At 42.0% G+C, this 12,669-nt stretch overlaps 1 pseudogene; it reads left to right on the top strand.

Annotated features, from left to right (window-relative positions):
- The first annotated feature begins 1,010 nt into the window (after window positions 1-1,010).
- On the top strand, window positions 1,011-9,060 carry LOC104411133 (annotated as a pseudogene).
- The last annotated feature ends 3,609 nt before the right edge of the window (window positions 9,061-12,669 follow it).

The following is a 12,669-nucleotide window of genomic DNA, read 5'->3' as shown; positions in this document are numbered from 1 at the left end:
GACCACTTTCAGCTCACTACCATGCAAATGAGTTTATGCAGCCTTCCAGACAGAACAGCTGAGGGTTTGGACTGGAGACAAGAGGAACACATAAGGCTGCCTGCAACCACCCATCCAGAGTCATCTCTGAGGATGGAGTCACTCTGTCTCAGTGCTGGGGTTCATTTGATTCTCAAAGTCCACCAGCCTTACTATGTAAAAGACTGACTTATTTCTTCTAACAGCTGATGATCTCAGCACAAGTGATCCAAGACATGACCTTCAGCTGACAGCACTGCCTTAACATTTCTCTGCTATCTTTTATAACAACCTCTTGGAAGTATAAACCACAGCTGGCTTTTTCTTCTTATAAATCTCCTACAGACATCTACTTCTAGGGATGTGAACAGACTCAAAAAGTAATGAAGAAATTGTACAACGATCTCATAGGATGCTTAAAAGATTTTTCCCTAGTCACAGACTGTCCCCGACTCCTGATGGCATGTCCTCCCATATGAAAGCTTGCCTTGATACTTGGAATTCCAGATTCAGGACTCATCTTTTCTAATAGCTAATGGTGCTGATGCATACTCAAGAAACCTAACCAGAGACTGAAATGTGGATTTTATGTGACAGCATCTTGGTTAAAAAAAAAAAATAATAATAATAAAAGGAAGGAAAAAAGAAAAAAGGCTGGAGATAGTCAAGTGTCTTCACTTGAGTTCCTGCAGGAGGTTCACAAACACCCCGAATGACCTGTGCAGATCTGCTGCTGTAAAACAAACATCCCAGCTGTGAAGAAGAAATACATTCCCTCTCAACCTCAGAGAAGGGTGCTTGGACAAAGACAATGTCTGTATGCCAAGACATAACAAGAAAACCTTCTGTGGTGTTATTTATTGTAGCAACAGGCCCTGGCAACAGTTGAGACTCTATGGCGATAGCGAATAACCAAGCTTCCAAGGAAGAGAGTATGGCATTCCCACTCCCTGGACTTGCAGCAAGGAGCAGCAGATGGTCACAATTTCACCATGGGCTGCAATATTTCTAATTGGGTTGCTGCCACACAGCTGTCTTCTGAGGAGCTACAGAACAACCAGGAAGCCAAAAGCAAGGTAGTGACTTCTTCCCAACAGAGTCTCTATATTAAGGGATGTCCTAGCATGAGTGTACTACGACATACGCATACAGAGAAATGCTTTTGATGTTAACACTAGCTCTGACTCTGCCAGGGAGCTCTTTAAGAAAAGGGCTAACACTCAGCTTAATACAACCTTTATGCTATAGGGTAAGCAAACTTACCATTTGGCCACATGCATGATCTGCTTTTACAGCACCTGAAAAGTTGCTTTCCACAGCTTGTCCCAGTTGCCTTATTAAAGATACAATTAGAAGCACTCACCTCCCACACCAGTGATGAATTACAACACTGCAGCCACGTGGGGTTTGCCTCAAAAAGCTATTATGAAGCAGGGGGCTTGTATATATGCAAATATTGTAAGATACGTGCACAGCCACTTTGTGAAGTTTGCAGAGTTGTGTTTGGGCTTCAGCCAACTCACACAGAAGAGACAAGAATCTATCTAGGCTCTAGTCCTGCCTTCTTTGGAGGTTTAAAGCTATTGTTTAGAAAGTTAGTTACCAAGCGTTAATTTAAAATTCAGTTTTAAATTTCTAACCAATGATCCACATACAAAAAGCACTTAAAGTACTGAAACAATACTCCAATATTCAACTGGATTATAGACACATTTAGGCTCAAGGTCATTGCTTCCTCTCCAAAATGCTCCAAGAGATCTTTAGTCACCATAAACATCCTCCTGTGATAGAACATGGATAAGTATCAGGAACACCTTTGTCTTCCACTCCACTCTGAACCTGCCAATTTTATTCTAGATACCACCTCAGATGCTTAGAAGCCAAAGGAGCTTCTCCTTTGTTTATTCGTTTTCTTGTAGACTAAAAATGACAGCATCGGTGGAGCAGAGACAGTGCCAATACAGGATGGGGCAGCTTGGACAACAGGTACTTCAAAGGATAGAGCCAAACTTGAAGATAAGACCGGTGAGGGAGACTACCCTGAGAAACTACCAGAAGATTTACATCATCTCAGAAAAGCAGCAACGCACAAAGCACAGGAAAACAACAACTGAAGTTCATACCAGCTCCACAAATGGAGACCTAGGAGGAAATAATCTTGCAAGTCTATTGCTACAACCAATTTCTACATCCAGAAACAGTCATGTTGTAACACCACAAGGACTGAGCTCTAAGCACTGGTTTAAAGCCATGCAATAGTAGCAGAGTAGCATTGCCTAGCTGATGATTATGTTCTGCAGCATGACTCAACCCTACCAGAACAGGCAGCAGGGTTAGATACTTTTCTTGGCAGATGCCTGGAACAGACCAAGAGAACAAACTCAGCCTTGTCCCCAGGGGTAGCCCTCTCTGGGGAGCACGCTAGGAGGATGAACTGCCCACGCGAGAGTTCTCAGTTTCATGTTACAAGTCAGTCTTCACAACGTAACAGTTGATACAATGCCCCTGACTAGCATCAGGTACAGTAAGCAAATACCATGTTTCTCCTTAAGTTTGCAACCAAGAGTTGCAGAGCCAGTTATCATATACAGAAAACCATAAAAAAAAATCCAGAAATCATCATGATGATAAGCAACGGTCTGCTAAGACCTAAGGAACAAGCAAACACTTAAACCCAAACTTCTCTATCTTAGGACACCACTGTAGTAAGTGTTGGTAATGGAAAAGCAGCACAATCTCTGGAGCATTTAAACCCCCTAATTTTGTAGTTTAACTCTTGTATTTTTCAAGTGCTATGAGCAGCTTACATTTCACAAACACACTAAATGGAAAATCTACAGTGGTTGTTTACTCTTTGTAATAAACAAGGGTTGTAATAAAACATTTCAAATTAAACACAAAAACAATAATTACTCATGTTTGCTATTCATTAAAGAGGACTTAACTCCCAATGCCACAGAAGGACATGATGAAAGGATTTCATTTCATTTTGAGCAGTTATTTACTTGCTCTGAAATGGTGTTTCATCTAATTTCAAGCTCCTTTTCCTCCCACTTACTAAAAAAGATAACTTCACGGGAGATTTCTAAACAGAAAAAGTTTTTGAAATCACACTTCAATCTTCTGTTTCAAGAGGGGAAAAAAAAAAACCAAAAAACCCACACCATATCGAGATACTGCAAATAAATTTTTCTCCTGCATTAATAAACAAATAAAACAATACAAATTCACATCACTTGTCAATGTTGCCCACTCATCATGCTTTTATTTTTTTTGCCAAGATATGTTTTGCTGTATACTGGCTTCTGACATTTAAGTGTTCTGACTGACAGCTGAACCCCAGTGCATTTAGGGTGACTGGCTCAGTTATTTTAGGAGGGGTATGGAGTCAGCCTCTACAAGGTGGTAGATGTCATGTATTTTGTTTTACAACTGAAAAATAAGCCAACATTGTCATACTCACTCTGCTTATAAAGACTGGCAGATGTCAAATAACTGCAATTTTGATTTGGTCCAAGCATTCTTTGTACAAAAGCTCTAACTTCTGCCAATAGAGGTTGGGCAGATGGTAGAACTGTCAACAGAGGGTTGAAATACCTGACGGGTCTTGGCAGTAAAGTTGTTCTTTGTTTATTCATGTCCAATATGTGGAAACTAAACAGCCACTCAGAAGGGTTATCAAAATAATTTGATTTTTAGTCTCAATTGCTGTTTATAAATATATAATTAAGTGTTGGAATGCTTATGATCAGACTCAAATGTAGCAATGCTACTGTAACAAAAATCATAGACCACAAAAGCATATGAAAGTTTGGGTTCATTTAACAGAAGATCCTTACAAGACGGCCCCTTAGTAGCTTGTACTATCCCATCCCAGCCTGGCTTTCTCTGACAAGATCACACAACCCTGGAGAACTTGAACTGTAAAGAGCTCCCACGTCCTCTGTGGGAACGTGCTCAAAAATTGGTTTCACAGGCTTTCAGCATATGCTTCCCTATTTCCTGAATATGCCCCTCTGGGTGTAATAGGCTACGGTGAGAAACTGCACTAGGTGCCTGCACCATTTCCTGAGCCACTAAAAAGCTTACCACAAATTTTAAGCAGGGCAGAGAGCCTTGAGCAAGCCTTCACTGGACATTCCCAGTGCGTAACTTCTTAAATAAAAACTCTGGCACTGGAAATACATCACAAAGTTTTGTTTGAACGCCAGGTGCTCTACAAGTATCAAGTTTTAAGGTTTTCATCTTTAAAGATGCTTTGCTCATCAGTAAATCATGGCCCTTACAGGAAATAGAGAGGCAAAAATCATCATTCTTGAGGATCTGAGGATGCAGGAAATAATGAAGACCCAAAGTACCACTGCCAGGACTGGAGAAGTGTAAGAAAACAAGGTGAACATCACTATATGGGACAGTACCCCTGTTACAGCTCTGACCCTGCCATGAGCACCCTGAGATTCAGTTTCTGAACATGCAAAGCATCCAAGCATATCACTTCTAAGACTAGGAGCAAGTTGTTAAACAGGGAACTGCATTATGGGGATGTTAATACAACAGAAGCTGGCAGCAGTTTTCAGTTGTTTACAGCTTCTGGGCTTGTTTCAAATGGGGACAAAGGAGGCAGCAACAAGACTAAAAAATTGCTCTTCTAAAAACTCACTGGAAGTTACATGCCACAAACTTGAGAATCAAGTCCATGAAACAAGAAAAAATACTGCTGTTAACTTATAATTACACTTAAAAATTAAGACCTCCAAAATCCTAAGTATTCACACTTCTGAGAAATCTACAATTCACGCTTCATCTCAGACTAAATAATCACAAAATGGATTTAAAAAAATTACAGAACTGGTATTTGAGCAACAAGCTAGTCTCCCATCTTCTTTTCATTCTGAATAATAACCTGAAGTTTAGTTTGTCTTCCAAACTCAAGCTTATTCTTTTGTTGTCAAGCATTGTGTTAAGGATCAGATGTCTCTTTGAGACAGGACTCTGAGCAGACATCAGGAGGGAGAAGGTCTGCAGGGAGTATGCAAGTTAAACACATTTATGAACATGTGTTTTCCAAAGCATGATCCCACCACTGCTTGAACACAGGAATAATTCAAGCATAAACCGAGGATAATTTTTGGTAGTTTTGTCATTTGGGGCAAGCCATTCACACACCTCTAACCTCAGCCACTTATATTATTGAAGATCAAACAGAAAATTTTGTAAGAACAGCTAAACAAGCAAGTGCCACCTTAGAGTCCGGCCACTGGTGCTGCATAATGTATTTCCAGCACTTCCAGCAAATGGGGATTGAGGGTCTCTGAGCACAGCTTCTCCATAGCTTTAACTTACTTCCCTCAGGCAGGTTTTTGATATCTGAGAGGATTATCCCTTTTGTGGCTAAATTTAGGTAACATACTGCAGGCAGGGTTTTGTATTTTTCCCCCTTCATAAGATAGGCAAGTATCTGTTCTTTTTTCCCTCCTGTATTAAAAAGCTGCCTGGTATTAAATTACACATACTCTGTGTAATACACATAGTCTGTGCTACTTCTCCTTGGAGAATTTCCATCCTCCCAATACAAGGAAGGCACTCCCCTCCCTCCCCTTAAAATCAGTACAGCTTTTAAGCATGAACCTCGTACTTTTCACTAACAAAGCCAACTTTTCCAAGTGGTATTTTACATTTGAGCTGGGCCTGCTCCTGGGTAACCTACAAGTGAAAGCTTAAATCTGTCCCACTAGCTGTTAACTATTAGCTCTCCCTTAGTAGTAATAGAAAACTTGGCCTGTGCTACCTCCTGTAAGAACAGTTTATTCCAGTAGAGCTCAAATCCAGCAGATTACCTATGAACAGAGAGACTAAACTGAACACAGACACAGTAGAAAAGGTTTATCACCCAGACATATTCCAAGTTACAACATGCAGCTCTGGATTTTGAGCATTAACACACAGGTAAATTCACAGCTGAAATTTTGGAACTGACCACAAGCAGTCATGAATAGCTTTATGCCAAACTCTGGTCTAGCACTAGCTTCAATGAAGAAATGAGCTCGCAGATGTCACAGCACCATGAAAGACAAGTACAACCAAGCCTGAGATTATTTTTACAATAATATTTGAGACAAAGCTATCCTCACAAGAGCTTTCCTTTCATGTGCATAGTTCTGCTCCATGTAAGTATCTGCATCCCTTCAGCCTTGACAGCATTACCTGTCTTCTCTGGATTTCCTGCCATTGCTAACACTGTGAAACAGCTATGCTGGAAGCCTTTAGACTTTTGACCATCCCTCACTTTATACCAAACAAAGCAGTATATGTTAAGATACCTTTGTTATACCTGTTTCTGAGCATTACTGCCATAAAGAAGCAGTACTTTTCAGAGCAATGTTTTATGGTTCTAGCATAGCAAAGCTAATGAAGAGCCGTACGTGCCACAGGATAAACCATCCTCTACAATTTTAACAGTGGCCCTTACTAAAAATGCCAGCAAAGCCAGAACTTCCACTTAAGATTGCATAGAATCATGGAAGATCTCAAGTTGGAAGGGACCCATAAGGATCATCAAGTCCAGCTCCCTGCTCCTCACAGGGCTACATAAAACTAAATCATATGACTGAAAGCATCATTCAGATGCTCTTTGAACTCTGACAGGCTTGGTGCCATGACCATTTCCCTGGGAAGCCTGTTCCAGTGACTGACCACCCTCTCAGTGAAGACCCTTTTCCTAATGCCCAAAGAAACATAACTGATGTCAAGTATGAAAGTGTTTAATCCTCACCCCTCAAGAGTCACATTAAGTTCTTGAGGGTGCTTATTTAATTAATAAACACCCCTGCTCCCAAGAAGTGGCAGGAGTTGAATTTTAGGCAGCTCTGGACACTTTAGTGCACCAGCAGCTGTAGGGTATCAGGTACCTTTTACCAAAGTCTCCCTTTAAAGGCACTCCTATGTGTGCAAGCTAGAGGGTAAGCAAAAGGATCAAAAACTTTATCTTTAAACAGAACAATCTACGGGAATTTTATCCCATTTCTGAGTTATCATTTACAAGGGATGCACATATTATTATTTTAGCATTCCCATTGCTGTCAGCTTTCAGTGTGGGTTCCTTGAAGCTGTGAGGACTCTTGATCTCCAAAAACTGTTTAGCTCAAAGATTAAGTTCTTTTCTCAGCTTATATAGACACAGAACAATCTGGAAAGCAACCTGCTTGCTGAATACTCTCTTTAGTTTGGACATATTGGGAATAATTTTCTGCATAGGAAGAGAATTCATCTCTTCCTATGCGTTCCACAGTTTATCTTGGGTAAGGAATGACATGCTCAGTATGCAATACTTTTCCACTTTGGGCTTTCACTAGAATGACCTTTGTCATTAAATAGAAGAGTTTTTCTTTCTTTTTCCCTATCGAAAAAGTCTTTTGTTTCATTTTTATGATGACTGAACATTGCTTTGTTCAGATTTTTGTGTGTCATTTGCATTCAAAACGTCTCCTTTGTATATCAGTTTTCTTCTTACTGATTCATGCTCCACCTTCATCTCACTAAATGAGTCATCTTCTATACTATTTGCAGCACTTAACACTTCTGGCAGTGAGGCCCGACTTTTAGAGTTATTTATGGCAATGAAAGTCTGGAGAGAAGGTAACTCAGGAAACTTGTAACAGGATAGTGATTATTTCAACCCTAGGTCCTTGGTGTGGGTTTATCTCTGCTATAACTGCTTATCATACTGAAACGAGCAGAATTCAGCCTCCTGGCTGATCACCACATCTTTCCAGGAGTAAGTGCTATCCTCAGCCGCAGAGATCTAGGATTGGGCTGCTCACTTCTATGCAGCAGAGGCCAGCAGTATTATGATGACAAAGCTCTAACAAAACCATTCTTAAATCTCTTCAGTAGTAAAAGTAACCTCCCTAAACACTTAGGGCTTCATTACCAAATCCCCACATCTGCTGGGTGTACAGCAACACTGCAAGTGTACAGACACATCACTCAGCAGACTAGGGGAATTCTCACTGCAGCCAACACTCACAGCAAGCACTCAGGCTATGAGCACTTCATTATTTCTGGGCTTTCACTGGTAGAGTCCATCACCTCCACCCATTAAAAAAAAAAAACAAAAAAACAAAAAAACAAAAGCAGAAGGCAATCAGCAAAGTGCCACCCCAACATCAAAATATACTTTGCTGAAAGCTTTTAATGTCTCTACAGAGAGCTGCCTGGAAAAGACATTGTAGAAACCACCAGTGAGGCTGGAAAAATTTCAGTTTGGAAACAAGGAAGTGGGTGATTCTACAGTGAAGGACATGAGAATTCTGCTGAAGCAAAAAGAAAAAAGAACACCAACCCAGATCGTTAGTTCTGCTGTGTATTTTCCACTGCTCACTTTATCACCAAACCCCTCTATTTTTTATAGATCAAGCTAATGCAGGCAGTTAATATACAATCTGCTACCAAAACCTGATTAATGACCAACACAGTGGGTCCTACATTCATCTCCTAGATGTTGGAGGTCCAGGTTTATTTTTGCTGAAATCCTGGGATATTACTCTAAAAATATGCATGAGAAAGGAAACTTCTGGATAAGTCTTGTTTTTCCTATAGCAAAAGATGCATCTTCCACATACACAAGTGGTAAATTGACTAAATTCAGTGCTAACTGGAATAACATTCTGATCACATTTGGGTAGAAAAATAGAAAGAATTGCTGCATGTATTTGACATGTATCTACTTCCCTCATTACACAGCATCACTGTTTTTGTTTTCTCCTAGGTTAGGGAAGAAAAACTGAAGAAAATGCCACAACGCATCACGTATTTTTTCAGTAACAGCCCACCAGACTACAGGAAAACAGACTGAAACTGACTGCCCAAGTTTTGAAAGTCAAGGAAATACAGACATCCCTCTCAGCCCTCACCTTCAGATGGTAAAGCCAGGGGTGCTGCTGAAGGAAATAACTGCAGTAGAAGCCACAAACAATTATACCGAGAACTCTGTCATTGAGTCTGATAACTTACAGCTGCATGGATGAAATAATCTGGATCTAAGTTGTCTTGCAAAAATGAAGAACTCCTTTGCTCCCTGCAGCTGTCTTTTATTGGAGCATAAGTGATTTATCATGAGGCACAGCTAAGTCTCGCTGCTACCTATCTCACCTGGGAAAACGGTATCAAGCCTTAATTGCTACACACCAATTGAAGTAAAAGAACAAATGAGAAGAGTCAGGAACAAGTAAATTAGTAACTAGCCAGTCACTAAGTTCAAGCACATACAAGTGAACACGATTCTATCGGATTTATTATTAGATTTAGCTAACTTCTTGGATGACTCCATGAAAATACTCCCTTTCCCTAGGGAACACAAAACAGGGGGGTTGGAAGACACAAAACCAGGAGTGCACAAGGAGAAAGCTGTGACCATCAGGGCTTTGGAACAGTAGAACATGGTGAGACCCCAAGCATAAGAACAAAGACTAACTTATTGTGCTGAGCAACTGGCAAAGAGGTGAGAGTCTCATATAGTAATGTGACAACAGGCCCCAAGAACATCTATTTGGCAAGTATTGAACATACAGGGAAAGACAGAATAAGTACAGTAGCGAAAACAGCTAATGAACTGAGATATACAAAGCACAGAGGAATTGTCCACAAAGAAGGAAATAGCTGCTTCTGTTGCAGAGTGATGTGTTTGGCCAGTCTTTTAATTCTGGAATCCCTCCCAAACCCTACCTCCAGTGTGGACACAACCTTTACTACAGCCAGCTCTTCAAAAAGTAAAGCAATTGTGACATTCACGCTCTCCCTATTATTGGCCCTGCCACCCCCTTCTGGTCCATCCCTAAACACATCCATCACCACTTCCATTTGGACCACTGGCTCTACCCACCTCCCTCCCCTATTAATCCCATGCCACACTCACCTCTGGTCTTACCCTGGCTTTTTACTTTCTTACCTCCAGCTACAGGTGATGCAGTCCTCCTCTCCACTTTCCAAGCCAAGTAAACTCAGTGGCAGCATAAGACCACCCTTCTTTTAAATCACAGGCCAGACACTGCAGAACAGATAAAAAAGTAACCCCTATCTTTACCATCTCATGGTACTTCTCCCTATCACTTCAGGAAGAAAAAAGCTTTCCCACTTTTTCTTCTTTTGCCAGACTTGGACTAAATCACTGAGGGGAGGAGCAAGAGCTCATCTCGTTTCCTGAGCAGCTGGGATCCCTCAGGTGGGATCCCTCCACCTGAGGAGCTGAATAAGGCAGTCCATCAGAGGGTACATTCTCACCACACAGTTAACACAGGCTGTTCACTGAATTTTTGTCTGTTAGGTACTTCAAGCTAAGGCTACCTGATCAGGCTTGGAATACAGACTGGGTGGTGTGTATGCATTTATATATCCATACAGACTGTTCTACCAAGTTAGAGTAATTGGCCAACCCTTGCAGTGAAGTTACTCAAGCACTAATGGCCTGCCAGTGTCTTCCCATAGTTTCAGAAGGACAAATGGCTGTCTGCAGCCAATGCCATCTCCTATGCTATTTCTTGCGTGAGGAACTTAGCTGTTTGCAGCACAAAGCTGGATAAGATCTTGCAGTACACAAAGAGAAGCACAGCATCAGGAAAGGTGCCTTTTTGTAACAGGAACATTCATGTGCTTTGTTCTGCCTGGCTCATCAGTGTCTCAGATGTAATTGCTAGTCTCTCAAATCAACTATGCAGCAAAGATATGCTGAAAAAAGCAAGAAACAAGAGGGCCTTTGCAAATGTCATTACTAATTGCAGTCTACTTAGAAAAACTTCCTACAATCAAAGATTTGAGACAAAGCTGTGGCACCGTGTAGCTCAAATTCTGGGCGAAGAAGTGATGTTGTCTAGTTTGTCAGCTCTACCCTGGGAGGACACAGCCCTGTTTCAGAAATGAAACACTCAATTCTGCCTCCTGAGCAAATCTGAGAGTTTAAGCCCGGAGCAGGTACTTTTCCATGTCCACCTCAGGCAGCAGGGTGGGTATGCTTTGTCAAGGGATTGTTATGTTGTCTGGCTGACCCTGTTAGACCAGCGGGAGTAACATTCTGAGTATTTCTAGGATGCCTGTTGGAAGAGGCTGAACACTGTGTATAAGCAGTGGAAGTCAATCTCTGGAAAAATGCATGGGTTTTTCCTTATACAATGTTCACAACAACTTTATTACCTCTGTTAGGAAGATCTGCTGAAACCCACAATTTCATGGGTTTTGGCACAGTAAGTTTCTGGAGCCTTTTCCTGCATTAGAAGATACAAACTCTTGGTTAGGCACACAGTTTAAATCTTTACTGAACTTGGAAACAATTTAAAAACAAAAAGCAGATCTCTCTGTTGAGGTAACTTACATTTTTATTACTAACAAGAGAAGCAATTAAAGCCTGTGTTACTGAGCTGTGTATTTGTCCGAACACTGATCTAACCCCCATTGAAAACCATCTATGTCTTCCCATTACCTTCAGTGGATGCTGGACTTGTCTCTTGATGTGTAAGAGAATGGCTAAGTGGGGAGAACAAAACTACATTTCCCAGCAAAGCAACAGCCTGCTCTTTTGACTGAGTTCAAAGGAACAGTATAAAATTACACTGAGTATAGGTGACCAGTGCAGGGCTCCTAGCCATGGCTAACTGCTTGCGCAAAAAGCAGGGCAGCAAAGTAGGTGTCTGCTTTCAAAATGCCTTCAAGTATTTAATGTTATCCTGTTTGACTGCTAGGTCTCTTACCAAATACCTTGGTGCCCAGTTCAGCAGTGCCAGTGACCAGCACTACTGACTTGTGTCACAGCCACATTTGCACTAATCCCTGCCCCTTGATAGATCTGAAAAAGACAACACGTAGTAGTAGGAGCTGGCAGCACCACAGCAACTGTGCAAGAGAGCACTAGGCTCCCACCAGCTCTCTGCTTGCCATGAATGGAGGGAGAGATACACACAAGCCTCCTCAAACACATAGAACCATCACGGACCTATTTCCATAGGAGTGGTTTGCCTGAATTTGCTCCCTGGAGCTTTACCGGAGGGCATCCACTTTCTGAAACTGAATTTGAACTGGTTGAGCAACTGGGTGAACAGAGCCAGAGCTACAGTCATTTGAGTGTGGCAAGCATTGGGATCACTGCTGCTTATCTGCAGGCTAGAGGATTCTTACCCTTGCCATCCAGGGGCTTCTCAGCCTTTGCTCTAAACCCCAGGGAAGTGGTCACAGCACCAAGCCTGTCAAGAGTTCAAGGAGTGTCCGGATGATGCTCTTCGTCATAGGTAGTCCTGCAAGGAGCAGGGAGCTGACTCGATGATCGTTATGGGTCCCTTCAACCTGAGGTATTTCTGTGATTGGATGCCTTTGTGAGGGGCTGTGAGCCCTTGCCTCAGGTAATACAGGGGGGGAGGCCTTTTGGAGCCTCCTGCTCACATGGCGAAGCAATGGGCAGAGTACGATGCTGTAACACCTAGTCGAACTCTGCTGGGCGTGAGACTGCACAACGTGCCTCCTTTTTTTTTCTCCCTGCCACAGCGATTTTCTCTGGTATTTTACTGGAGTTCCAGCACGAAACGTGCCAGGCCTGCGTGCAGCTGCTCACCGGCGTGAGCCATTATACGCAGGTTGGTGGCCTCCTCAGGCCCCATCCCTCTCGGGCAG

This window comes from Nestor notabilis, unplaced genomic scaffold (assembly GCF_000696875.1).
Source record: "Nestor notabilis isolate BGI_N333 unplaced genomic scaffold, ASM69687v1 scaffold19859, whole genome shotgun sequence".
Taxonomy (NCBI): domain Eukaryota; kingdom Metazoa; phylum Chordata; class Aves; order Psittaciformes; family Psittacidae; genus Nestor; species Nestor notabilis.
This window is presented reverse-complemented; position numbering and strand designations above follow the sequence as displayed.